This window comes from Mustela nigripes, chromosome 2, assembly GCF_022355385.1.
Source record: "Mustela nigripes isolate SB6536 chromosome 2, MUSNIG.SB6536, whole genome shotgun sequence".
NCBI classification, from domain to species: Eukaryota; Metazoa; Chordata; class Mammalia; order Carnivora; family Mustelidae; genus Mustela; species Mustela nigripes.
In genome coordinates, this window is record NC_081558.1 from 173,456,913 (window position 1) to 173,468,126 (window position 11,214).

The following is an 11,214-nucleotide window of genomic DNA, read 5'->3' on the forward strand; positions in this document are numbered from 1 at the left end:
ATAATTGTCTTTCTCTGACTCACTTATTTTGCTTAACATAATACCTTCTGGTTCCATCCACATCATTGTAAATGGCAAGATTTCAATATTTTGATGGCTGAGTAGTATTCCATTGTATATACATATACCACATCTTCTCTCTCCATTCATCTGTTGATGGACATCTGGAAGATGCACCGATTTTTTAAATCTTAGAAGATGCACCGATTTTTTAAATCTCGTTTTTCTTAATTTTCCTCATTTTTATTTCAGAAACATTTTTTTTGCCAAAAATCTAAGGTTTTTTTTCATTTTATCATGTTGTGGTAAGCTATCACAGAGTCTTATTAACATGCAGATCTAGTTCAGTGAGCAAGGATCAGTCATGAACTAAATGATTCCCACTTTCATAACAGCCCGTACTGTCAGTTATTAAATGGAATTTGAAGGAGTCCCTTAAAGATATCAAGTTTTCAGACTAAATGTTCCCATAAAAAAATTACAATATTTTTAAATAAATCAACTATTGGTAATATGAGTCATAACTGGACCCTCATCCAAGTAAACATTGTGTTAACCTGAGTTCGTTCACCCAGTGCTCAATAACTACTAGCTCTTTAGTAAAAGGGCAAGACCATGGCTAATCTGCAAGACTTATTTACACAAAGAGTGAAAAGAGAAACAATTTGAAATTTCCTTTGGGAACTGTTAACTTCTTTGTAGCTCTTCTGAAGTCACCTATAACCTCTTAATTTCTCACATGAATCAGGCTATGCAGAAAGCCAATTGTATATGAAATATTTATCAGTTGAGTGCAGAGTCTATTGGACATTATCACTGGATAAAGCAAGGAGTTAATATGGCTACATAGTGTCCATAGGCCATGACTACCAGAAAGAAACATTCTGTAGTTGCATGGAACCAAAAAAATAAATTTGGGGGATGCACTAAGGTAGGGATTTCATTGCATCTTGTCTAAGAAATCGGCCTACATCCTGGGTGTTACAAAGGTTAAAGTGCATGCATCTACAAAGGCTAAACCACCAAGAGAGAAGCACGTAGACATGTGAATATGGGAATCAGACTGAGGCTGCATTCCATAGTGATAAGGTAGATGACCCAGAACATGAGGGAAATGAAGGAACTGCAGCTGTGATTGCTCTGTAATTCCTGTGAGGACAAACTCAGTTACTAGAGTCTTGTTTCCTTCTGACATATTCACACCTGATCACTGTAATGAGAATATGTATCAAAGAAATTTACTAAAGATAACACAAAATAATGACATTTTGTTTGCAAATTACATTGTACCTTAGTGTTGTTTTCCACCTAATTAGTAATTTATTTTTTATTTTTCTTATGTTATGTTATGTTAGTCACCATACTGAACATCATTAGTTTTTGATGTAGTGTTCCATGATTAATTGTTTGTGCATAACACCCAGTGCTCCATGCAATCAGTGCCCTCCTTAATATGCATCACCAGATTCACCTATCCCTCCATCCTCCTCCCCTCTGAAAACCTTTGTTTGTTTCCTGGAGTCCATAGTCTCTCAAACTTAACTTTCAGCCTATAGTAAGATGGTTTAAAAATTCTTTGTTTAAGTACCTAACCCCAAAATTGAAAAAACCTGAAATAAATGCAAATTTTGAGGCAATATTAAAACTATGTGGAAGACTATCACAAGTAGAAGAGATGCGAATGTAAAACTCTTGTATGTGGAAGAGAAATAGACTAATAACTTTTACATAGGTATGACCATGTAATAATTTTTACTACATAAATTCATAAACAAAGGGAAAGGACAAAAAAATATTTGGAACATATTCTGCATATGTAGGGTTAATACTTATAACACACACATACACACACACAACCTCTTACAACTAGGTAAAAACAAGTTAAATAACCCAATGGAACAAATGGGGGGAAAAATACGAAGAGACATGTTTATGGGAGAGTAAGTTGACTTGACCAATAAATATATGAAACAATGTTCATCCTCCATATTCATTAGGAATATTTTTAAATTGATACATCATTTTCAGTTGTCAGATAAGCAATAAACCAAAATGAGTATAATATCTACTGATAACAGAAAAGTGATAAAAAAAAAGCATTTATCTGTCAAGATTAGAAGTTTATATAAACTTTGATCACCAATCATTTTTATTAATTAATTAATTTTATTGTGTTCAGTTAGCCATTATACAGTACATTAGTTTTTGATGTAGTGTTCAATGATTCATTAGTTGTGTGTAACATCCAGTGCTCATCACAACATGTGCCCTCCTTAATACTCCTCACCCTGTTACCCCATGCCCCTCCCCTCTGTAACCTTTGTTTGGTTCCCAGTCTCTCATGGTTTGTCTCCCTCTCTGATTTCTTCACATTGTTTTCCCTCCCTTCCCCTATGGTCCTCCACACTATTCCTTACATTCCACATATGAATGAAATCATATGGTAATTGTCCTTCTCTGCCTGACTTATTTCATTCAGCATAATCCCTTCCAGTTCCATCCATATTGATACAAATGGTAGGTATTCATCCTTCCTGATGGCTGAGGAATATTCCTTTGTATATATGAATCACATCTGTATCCATTCATATGTTGAAGGTCATCTCGCCTGCTTCCACAGTTTGGCTATTGTGGACATTGCTACTATAAACATTGGGGTGCAGGTGCCCCTTCTTTCCACTATGTCTGTATCTTTGGGGTAAATATCCAGTAGTGCAATTGCTGGGTATAAGGTAGTTCTATTTTTAACATCTTGACGAACCACCACACTATTTTCAGAGTGGCTGCACCAGCTTGATTTCCCACCAATAGCATAGGAGGCTTCCCCTTTCTCCCCATCCTTGCCAACATCTGTCATTAAACAACTTGTTAATTTTGGCCATTCTAACTGGTGTAAGGTGGTATCTCATTGTGGGGTTTTTTTATTAACATATACTGTATTATTAGCCCCAGGGGTACAGGTCTGTAATACATCAGGCTTACACACTCATAGCACTCACCATTGCACATACCCTCCCCAATGTCCATAACCCAACCACCCTCTCCCTGCCCCCCACCACCTCCCAGCAACCCTCAGTTTGTTTGTGAGGTTAAGAGTCTCTTATGCTTTGTCTCCCTCTCCATCCCATCTTGTTTCATTTTTTCCTTCCCTACCCCCCAAACCTCCCACTCTGCCTCTCAAATTGCTCATATCAGGGAGATCATATGATAATTGCCTTTCTCTGATTGACCTATTTTGCTCAGCATAATACCCTCTACTTCCATCCATGTTGTTGCAAATGGCAAGATTTCATTTCTTTTTATGGCTGCATAGTATTCCATTGTGTGTGTGTAAGCGTGTGTGTGTGTGTGTGTGTGTGTGTATACCACCTCTTTTTTATCCATTCATCTGTTGATGGATATCTATGTTCTTTCCATAGTTTGGCTATTGTGGACATTGCTTCTATAAACATTCAGGTGCATGTGCCCTTTTGGATCATTACATTTGTACCTTTAGGGTAAATACCCAGTAGTGCCATTGTTGGGTAGTAGGGTAGCTCTATTTTCAATTTTTTTTAAGATTTTATTTATTTATTTATTTGACAGAAATCACAAGTAGGGGGAGAGGCAGGCTGAGAGAGAGAGAGAGAAAGAGAGAGAGAGGAAGCAGGCATCTCGCTGAGCAAAGAGCCCGATGCAGGGCTCGATCCCAGGATCCTGGGATCATGACCTGAGCCGAAAGCAGAGGCTTTAACCCACTGAGCCACCCAGGCACCCCTATTTTCAATTTTTTGAGGAACCTCTAAGCTGTTGCCCAGAGTGACTGCACCAGCTTGCTTTCCCACCAACAGTGCTTTTCCCACCAACAGAAGGTTCCCCTTTCTCTACATCCTCGCCAACACCTGTTGTTTCCTGAATGGTTAATTTTAGCCATTCTGACTGGTGTGAAGTGATATCTCACTGTCTTTTGATTTGAATTTCCCTGATGCCGAGTGATGTGGAACACTTTTTCATGTGTCTTCTAGATGTCTTCTTTGCAGAAATGTCTGTTCATGTCCTCTGCCCATTTCTTGATAGGATTATTTGTTTGGGGGGTATTGAGTTTGATAAGTTCTTTTTACATTTCGGATACTATCCTTTTATCTAATATGTTGTTTGCAAATATCTTCTCCCATTTTGTCAGTTGTCTTTGGGTTTTGTTGACTGCTCCCTTTGCTGTGCAAAAGCTTTTGATCTTGATGAAGTCCCAATAGTTCATCTTTTCCTTTGCTTCCCTTGCTTTTGGCGATGTTTCTAGGAAGAAGTTGCTGCAGCTGAGGTCAAAGAAGTCCTGCCTGTGTTCTCTGTAGCATGGATGAATTCCTGTCTTACACTTAGGTCTTTCATCCACTTTGAGCCTATTTTTGTGTTTGGTGTAAGGAAATGGTCCAGATTAATTCTTCTGCATGTGGCTGTCCAGTTTTCCCAACACCATTTGTTGAAGAGAGATTGTCTTTTTTTCCATTGGACAGTTGTTCCTCCTTTGTCAAAGTTTAGTTGACCATAGAGCTGAGGGTCCACTTCTGGGCTCTCTATTCTGTTGCATTGATCTATGTGTATGTTTTTGTGCCAGTATCATACTGTCTTGATCATGATAGCTTTGTAATAGAGGTTGAAGTTTGTAATTGTGATGCCACCAACTTTGGCTCTCTTTTTCAACATTTCTCTAGCTATTCGGGGCCTTTTCTGGTTCCATAAATTTTAGGATTATTTGTTCTATTTCTTTGAAAAAAATTGATGGTATTTTGATAGGAATTGTGTTACACGTGTAGATTGCTTTAGGTAGCACAGATATTTTCACAATATTTTTTCTTCCAATCCAGGAGCATGGAATATTTTTCCATTTCTTCGTGTCTTCCTCAATTTTTTTCATGAGTACTTTATATTTTTCTGAGTACAGACTTTTTGCCTCTTTGGTTAGGTTTATTCCTAGGTATCCTGTGATTTTGCATGCAGTTGTAAATGGGATCAACTCCTTAATTTCTGTTTCTTCTGTCTTGTTGTTGGTGTAGAGAAATGCAACTGATTTCTTTGCATTGATTTTATATCCTGACACTTTCCTGAATTCCTGTACAACTTCCAGCAGATTTGGAGTGGAGTCTTTTGGGTTTTCCATATAAAGCATCATATCATCTACAAAGAGTGAAAGTTTGACTTCTTCTTTGCCGATTTGGATGCATTTAATTTCTTTTTATTTTCTGATTGCTGAGGCTAGGACTTCTAGTACTATGTTGAATAGCAGTGGTGAAAATGGACATCCCTGCTGTGTTCCTCACCTTAGCGGAAAGCTCTGAGAATTATATTCCCTGTGGGTTTTTCATAAATGGCTTTGATAATATTGAAGTATGTACCATCTGTCCCTACATTTTGAAGAGTTTTGATCAAGAATGGATACTATACTTTGTCAAATGCTTTTCAGCATCTATTGAGAAGACCATATGGTTCTTGTTCTTTCTTTTATTAATGTATTATATCACATTGATTGGTTTGTGGATGTTGAACCAACCTTGCAGCCCTGGAATAAATCCCACTTGGTTGTGGTGAATAATCCTTTTAATGCACTGTTGGATCCTAGTTGCTAGTATTTTGGGGAGAATTTTCACATCTGTGTTCATCAAGGACATTGGTCTGTAATATTCCTTTTTGGTGAAAATTTTGTCTAGTTTTGGGATTAAGGTAATGTTGGCCTCATAAAATGAGTTTGAAAGTTTTCCTTCCCTTTCTTTTTTTTGGAATGGTTTCAGGAGAATAGGAATTAATTTTTCTTTAAATGTTTGGTAGAATTCCCTTGGGAAGCCATCTCACCATGGACTCTTGTTTGTTGGGAGATTTTTGATGACTGCTTCAATCTCCTTACTGGTTATGGGTCCATTCAGGTTTTCTATTTCTTCCTGGTTAAGTTTTGGTAGTTTATATGCCTCTAGGAATGCATCCATTTCTTCCAGATTATCAAATTTGCTGGCCTATAGTTGCTCATAACATGTTCTTATAGTTTGTATTTCTTTGGTGGTGGTTATGATCTCTCCTTTTTTGTACATGATTTTATTTATTTGAGTCCTTTCTCTTTCTTTTTGATAAGTCTGACCAGGGGTTTATCAATCTTATTAATTCTTTCAAAGAACCAGCTCCTCGTTTTGTTGATTTGTTCTGTTGTTCTTTTGGTTTCTATTCATTAATTTATGCTCTGATCTTTATTATTTCTCTTCTGCTGCTGAATTTAGGCTTTCTTTGCTGTTCTTTCTCCAGCTCCTTTAGGTGTAGGGTTAGATTGTATACTTGAGACCTTTCCTGTTTTTTGAGAAAGGCTTGTATTGCTATATGTTTTCCTCTCAGGACTATCTTTACTGTGTCACACAGATTTTAAACAGTTATTTTCCTTATCATTTGTTTTCATGATTTTTTTTTCAATTCCTCTTTAATTTCCTGGTTGACCCATTCATTCTTTAGTAGGATGCTCTTTACCCTCCATGTATTTGGGTTCTTTCCAAATTTCCTCTTGTGATTGAGTTCTAGCTTCAGAGCATCATGGACTAAAATATGCAGGGAATAATCCCAATCTTTTTGGTACCAGTTGAGACATGATTGGTGACCCAGGATTTGATCTATTCTGGAGAATGTTCCATGTACACCAGAGAAGAATGTGTACTCTGTTGCTTTGGGATGGAATGTTCCGAATAGATCTGTGATGTCGACCTGGTCCAGTGTGTCACTTAAGGCCTTTATTTCCTTGTTGATCCTTTGCTTGGATGATATGTCCATTTCAGTGAGGTGGGTGTTAAAGTCCCATACTATTATTGTATTGTTTTCAATGGGTTTCTTTGATTTTGTTATTATTTGGTTTACATAGTTAGCTGCTCCCATGTTAGGGGCTGAGATATTTAAAATTGTTAGATCTTCTTCTGGACAGTCCCTTTGAGTATGATATAGTGTCATTCCTCATCTCTTATTATAGTCTTTGTCTTAAAATATAATTTATCTGATATAAGGCTTGCCACTCCAGCTTTCTTTTGATGTCCATTAGCATGATAACTTGTTTTCCACCCCCTTACTTTAAATCGGGAGGTGTCTTTGGGTCTAAAATGAGTTTCTTATAGACTGCATATTGATAGGTTTTGGGTCTTTTTAATCCATTCTGATACCCTGTATCTTTTGATTGGGACATTTAGCCCATTTGCATTCAGGATAATGATTGAGAGGTACGAATTTAGTGCCATTGTATTGCCTGTAAGGAGACTGTTACTGTATATTGTCTGTATATTATTCAATATTGTATATTGTTCCTTTCTGGTCCACTACATTTGGGCTCTCTCTTTGCTTAGAGAACCACTTTCAATATTTCTTGTAGGCTGGTTTGCTGTTTACAAATCTTTTATTTTTTGTTTGTCCTGGAAGCTTTTTTATCTCTCCTTCTATTTCTTTTTAAGATTCTATTTATTTATTTGACAAAGAGAGAGAGATCACAAGTAGGCAGAGAGGCAGGCGATCATGACATGAGCTGAAGACAGAAGCTTGTATGTCTTCTTTGGAGAAATGGCTGTTCATGTCTTCTGCCCATTTATTGACAGGATTATTTGTTTTGGGGGGTATTGAGTTTGATAAATTATTTTTAGGTCTTGGATACTAGCCCTTTATCTGATACATCATTTGTAAATATCTTCTCCCTTTCCATAGGTTGCCTTTTAGTTTTTTTTAACTGGAAGGTATTATGCTGAGTGAAATAAGTCAATTAGAGGAAGACAATTACCATATTGTTTCACTCAAGTGGAATTTAAGAAATAAAAGAGATGATCATAGGGGAAGGGAGAAAAATAAAATAAGATGAAATCAAAGAGGAAGAAAAACCATAAGAGTCTCTCAACAATAAGAAACAAACTGAGGATTGCTAGAGGGAGAGTGGGTGGGGAAATGGGATAACTATATGATGGGCATTAAGGAGGGCACTTGATGTACCTGAGCACTGGATGTTATATGCAACAGATGAATAACTTAAATCTACATTTGAAACTAATAATACACTATATGTTAGTTGAATTTAAATAAAATAATTTAATAAATTAAAAAAAGAAAAAAAAGAGTAATGTGAAAGAAACATCTCCATGTTGGAATAACGGAGACAGTGTTAGCTATATATATAATATATTATGTCGTATAAGGGCTATATTGCAGCCCTTATTCCCTCACAATTGCATGAAATTTTAAGAGCTATGTGTTACAGACAGCCACCAAACTCAAAGTTTAGGATTATCTTCATTCTGCAAAGTTACAGATAAGGTAAATACAAGCTATATGGCTCTCTGAATTATAAAATAAAATTTAAAGCTATTGAATCATTCTTATCATGATTAATTTTTCCTATTTACTTCATTTTTCTATGAATTACTTATGAAATTTTGTAATAAATTTGTCTTCTCTACAATATATCATCCTTTCCAATCCATCACATTTTGATCACTGATTGAGAAAAATCTCAATGCCTCACTGGAATTTGAATTTCTTACATAGATATCTTACATAGATACTTTGTTATCTGAAGACAAATGGCAAAACACTATTTTTGTTTTGAAGAAGATTGTGTCATCTACAAATATATTGTCATCTACAAATATATTGTTTCTAAGTAATAGAAAATGTAGAAATCACTGCACTCTCATCCAGTTCCCAGAAAAATTGGGAAATTAGAAAGTGATGGTTTTCAGAAGCAATGTCAAAAATGCAGAAATGAGGCAGTGATTGCTGGCATACTGATTTTCACCAGTAACTTTACATGAATGAAGATATATATTACTTCTATTTTCAAACTTGTTCTTTAAAAACAAAGGGTAAGGAAGAAAAGATAATCCCTCTATGCTTCACAAGATTTCCCTGTAGGATGAAATTATATTCATTCTACAGGGCTTTGTGAGTTAATCATCATTTGACCCCTACAACTAGCTCTAAGAATTAAAAGCTGCATTTCTAATCCACAGGGATTACTGTGAGACATCACAGTATCAATGAATAGGCTTCAGGAAGTAATTGTTTTCCTTTTTCTTGGTTCTCTTAATGACGCCATCATCCGAATACCTACTTTACCTGTTCCTTAAAGTTTCAAAGGTACCTTACAGTTACCATGTCTAAGTTTGAAATCAAGATCTTGTGTTATCCCACCTGAGATCATAGTTGAATTATATCTATTATACCTCTTACCTTTTAATAGTCAAGCCCCAGTTCTCCCTCCTTCAGTCATAGCCAACCACTGATCTACTCTCTGTCTTTTTATAGATTTATAGATTTTGGACATTTCACATAAATAGTATTATACAGTGTGTGGTTTTACTGACTTCTTTCACTTAGCATAATGCTTTATAAGGTTTTTATATTGTAGCTAATAACAGCACTTTATTCTTCTACATTGCTGAATAATTCTCCATCATATGATTTTTTTTTCACCCATTCATTAGCTGATGGACATGGGTTTTCACTTTCTGGCTTTAATGAATAATGTTACTGTAAACATTCATGTACAAGATTTTTTGTTTGGACATATGTTCTAATTTCTTTTGATGCTATTATAAATAGGATTATTTTTCTTAATTTTATTTTTTGATATTGATAAACAAATCAATTGCTAGTGCATAGAAATACAATTGATTTGTTTATCAATATTGTATCCTGCAACAATGCTGAATCCATTTATAAGTTCTATTTGTTCTTTAGCATACATCTTGGGATTTTCTATACAAAAGATTGTGTCATCTACAAATATATCATTTTCTTTCTTTTCTTTCTTTCTTTCTTTTCCAACTAGGTGACTTTGATTTGCCTGATTCTAAGATCATAAGGTGTATTTTTAGTTTTATTTTCTTGTGATGTCTTCGCATTTATTATCAGGATAGTGCTGGTTGTCACAGTTCAGGCTGCTATAGCAGAATGTCATAGACTGGGTGGATTACAAACAGAAATTTATTTCTTACATTTCAGAGAAGTCCAAGATTAGAGTTTAGTCCAAATTGGTTGAGTTCTGGTGAGAGCCCTTTCTGGTGAGAGTCAGTGAAGACCACTGACTTCTAGCTGTATCTTCACAGAAGAGCAGAGAGAGGAAGCAAACTGTCTTGTGACTCTTTGAAGGGTATTAATCCCATTTATGAGGGCATCACCTTATGGTCTCATCAAATTCTATTTACCTCCAGAAAGCCCCATCTCCAAATACCCTCACTTTGAGGATTCAATTTTAATACATGAATAGTGTGGGGAGGGGAACAAAATTTTATCTGTAGCACTGGCCCTAGTGAATGAGTTGGGAAATATTTCCTCCTCTGCATTTGGAAGAATTTGTAGAAAATCACTATTAATTTTTCTTTAACTGTATGGTAGAATTCACCAATTAAGCCATCTGAGATTTTCTCTGTGGAAAGTTTTAAAGTTACTGATTCATTCTCTTACTAAAGTTTATTCAGATTTTCTATTTTTTCTGGAGTTAGTTTTGGTAATTTATTACTTCCTACAAATTTATCCACTTCCTCTAAATTATCTAATTACTGGTATGGGGTTGTTCATACTGTTCTTCAGTAATTCTTTTCATTTCTGTATGCTTAGTAGTGATATCCCCTTCTTGATAACTGACCTTAGTTGTTTGGTTGTTGTTGCTGTTGTTTTGGTAGAGGGAAGATTTTATTATCTTCATATTTTTATATAAAAAAGATATTACAAAGCCATTGTTATAGGAGAATAACTCATTTTCTATTGCTGCTGCAAAATTACCACAAACTTGGTAGCTTATACAATACAAGGTATATTATCTTATAGTTCTGGATGTCAGAAGTCCAAAGTCAGTATCACTGGGTTAAAATCAATGTGTGACTGCTAGTGCCTTCTGGAAGTGCTAGGTGAGAATCTGTTTCCTTGGCTTTTTCAGCTTCTGGAATCTGCTTTCATTCTTTGGTTCATACCCCTTCCTCCACCTCCAAAACCAGCAATATAGCCTATGACCTTTTCCATTTTCACATCTCTTTCACTGACTAGATCCAGGAAATTTCCTCTCATTTGAAGGATTTATGTGATTAGATTGGGCTCCCTGGATAATTCTGCATAATCTCTCCATTTCAGATTCTGTACCATTAATCACATCTGAAAGACATTTTTGCCAAAAAGGGAAACATTCATATGTTACTGAGATTGGGATGTCAATATCTTTGGGGACCACTATTCTGTCTCCCA

General features: G+C 35.7%; 1 pseudogene; it reads right to left on the reverse strand.

Annotated features, from left to right (window-relative positions):
• Positions 1-727: 727 nt before the first annotated feature.
• LOC132010595 (olfactory receptor 5AC2-like) lies at positions 728-10,197 on the reverse strand (annotated as a pseudogene).
• Positions 10,198-11,214: the final 1,017 nt, after the last annotated feature.